The following is a 3,256-nucleotide window of genomic DNA, read 5'->3' as shown; positions in this document are numbered from 1 at the left end:
TCTGAATTCTTCATGTCTCTATCTTTTTCTCTTTCCAAATTTATTTCATTGGATTATACTCCTTCAATAACATCTTCAAACCTTAATCTTTCGGATTACTGATTATACTCTTACTACTTCTACCACTATGGGATTTCAATCGACAACTGCATCTCTGTGTTAATGTGGTATGGCAACTCGAACTGATGTACGTTTGTACGAAGTTCTACGTTGTAACTGACTGACTGACTGACTGACTAAAGCCATCATTATTCTTTTTATTAATAAACCTTAAATACACAGAATATTTAATAATAAATAATCAATGCACCCTACATTATGATATACTTTTATCTCGAAATATAATAAATATCTTCATGAATGTGAAAAATTCATCATAATCTGTTTGCATATTAAAAGAAAAAGGATCATATGATGGATCATTCATTCATTGAGCAATAGATAGTTTTCTTTTCAAATCTACTGTAGGGTAAAAGTATCACATGTATCTTACTCAATGAAACTTATTTTTCTATGATAGATATTTTCATGAGTTAATATTTGCTTTGATATTTAAAGAAATATCTGCTGATAATAGGTAACTTGACAACTAACTTACAAGATAATGAAGTAATTGTTTGAGTACCCATTCGTATATTCTACTTTCAGTGACATTTATTTTGCGATATTAAAAAAAATATCTGTCTATGCAAAGAGAATAGTAAGATTCTATAGTAATTATTGTGTAACACTAGATTATACTCAATGTAAGAGAATTAGGGTAAAAGCTTTAAATGACACCACTGAAAGCCTAGTTATTGAATAGCTTAGCTTCTGATTCATTAAAAAGTTGTATATATCAGTAAGGATTTCGAAGCTAATGCGAAACAATTAACAATTTTTACTTTTTAGTTTATGTTACTTATTCCAAGTTAGATATTTCTAGTTTCCAGATAAAGGAGTTCATATTTATATATCAGATTATTATGTTTTTTTTAAACTAAAATCTGTGAAGCTCCATTTTTTTAGTGCCAACTTTGTCGGTCACTCGTTTTATCAATAATTCGAACATACGTAGCTGAGATGGCCGATGGGTTAGGGTGGTGGACTTACGATCCCCTGAGGTGTATCCCCGCGCGGGTTCGAACCCGACTCCCAGCAGGCGGATTTTAGCCCCAAAATGCCCTGGTACAGCCGAGAGAGGGCAGAGTTCGCTCTCCCATTGCAAATGCTCTCACATGGCCACGCGTATATAGCCTCTATCAGGGAAGTCCTACTCACTGACTTCTAATGGCATTACTCTTGTCTACAAAATTGAGAGGACTAAAAGCGAATGTTCGGTGCTTTAACCGGGTTGGTGGACACGGACAGTTCATCTAGGAGAGTTGGAAAACCCTGATTCCAAAACAATGGTGCACATGGGCTCCTGTATCCTGAGGGAACAAATGACGTATGAATCAATCGTTGGTGACCTGCTACCATGGGACTGTATCTCTTCACGATGCTTCACTGCCTTGATAATCAGATCTTTAAATCGAAGGCTCTGGGTGTGGCTCCCTAAGAAAACCACCTGTTTCGGTTTGGGCACCTGGGCAGTATCACGGCCGTCACACAAATCAAATGAGATTTGTGTGGCGTATATATATATCTGGTGCTTCCTTGTACCAATATCTATATGTTCAAATAAATAAATAAAATACTTAGAACTCTAGGATAATATCCCTTATATTCACACACTCAGTGTTACAGAAATAGCAGCATGGAGGTTTATACTTCTGTATTGAAAATGATTAATTTGTCCAATGATTAGTATTATCTTATTTAAAAAATTTATTTCGTAAAATTTGTACAAGTAATGTTATGTAACGAAATGAATTCATTTCATTTTATGTATCCTCTAAATCTCATTTCATCTCTACTGATTTAGATAGATTATTTTACAAGTGTCATTTAGTTCACTTATAATTACTTTCCATATATATTCAATTTTATAAATGAATGGATTAGACAAGATAATAAGTGTATGACGTAATCATGTAATAAGAATTATGTGTAAATTGTTATGATTACAGTAGACAGAAGAATGAAATTAATATGGATTATCATAACAAACGAACAAAAAAAACATCAGTGAAGTAATTCTACTAATAATGGCAATAGCACATTATGGTAATAATAATATCATACTTGAAGGAGGTATGACAAAAATGATAAACTATACAAATCAATGGGTACATGAAAGAATTAAACCAAAATGTAACATGGAATTAATTCATTTAATCCTACAATCTTTATTGTTCTTGCTTAATAGACAAAAAATAATTGTATGAAAATATTTATTTAGTTACTTAACAATGACACCAATGTTTATCATTATCCTCATTGCTTAATTTAAAATACAGAAGGGGTTTTGTGAAGATTTCAGTATTTTCATAGTTGAAATCATGAGTCAATTGAAGCTAGATCACCATGGAAAACCTGGAAGTACTGGACGGCGGCCGCTTCGTCCCATAATTTAAAATTGTTATATATTTGCTCGTAATGTTTTTCTTGACACTCTAGTAAAACTTTAATTTCATCAAAGGTAAATGACATCTTGATAAGTTGACCCCGTTGCCAATTGTTATATCTGAGCTCCCTTGAGTTCAACCGGGGAACTTCCTTACAAAAATAGTAGACATATTTACAACAACCTTACAGTAGCTAATGTGTTACTCAATCTACATATTCCAAATGTTTAGTAGACTAAAAACACAGTCTATTCATGCATAACTAATGACTTATGTGATATATATAAATATATATATATATATATACATATATATACACAAATATATATACACATATATATACATTTAATAGTTGAGATCATGAATCAATTGAAGCTAGACCAACTATTAAAAATTACTATAATATCCAAAAAACCCCTTCTGATAATAATAATCAACATATGCTCACTATTGACTGGCTTCAAGAGGTATTTCCTGCAGTTCTAATGAGCTACAGTGACCAGTGGAGTTCAATCAGGCTGTTGTGAGATAGTAACTGACTGAAGACATTGGTGGATGTGTCGCTCAATTTCGTGGATCCGTTGAAGTTAGACATTATCACCATTGGGTACCGGCTCAGTGGTCTAGTGGTTAAGCGCTCGTGCGTGGAACTCATAGTTCCTGGGTTCGAATTTCACTCACGAGACGGGATCGTGGATGAACACTGTTGAGGTGTCCCACAATAGTAAGAAACGGCCGTCCAGTGCTTTCACGTTTTCCATGGTGGT

The 3,256-nt window shown here is 33.5% G+C and overlaps 1 non-coding gene across 1 annotated transcript; it reads left to right on the top strand.

Moving 5' to 3' along the window:
* Positions 1–1,057: 1,057 nt before the first annotated feature.
* On the top strand, positions 1,058–1,140 carry Smp_tRNA_01942_Pseudo_TAC.1.1. Its single transcript has one exon. It is a non-coding gene (tRNA).
* The last annotated feature ends 2,116 nt before the right edge of the window (positions 1,141–3,256 follow it).

This window comes from Schistosoma mansoni, assembly GCF_000237925.1.
Source record: "Schistosoma mansoni, WGS project CABG00000000 data, chromosome 3 unplaced supercontig 0044, strain Puerto Rico, whole genome shotgun sequence".
NCBI lineage: Eukaryota > Metazoa > Platyhelminthes > Trematoda > Strigeidida > Schistosomatidae > Schistosoma > Schistosoma mansoni.
This window is presented reverse-complemented; position numbering and strand designations above follow the sequence as displayed.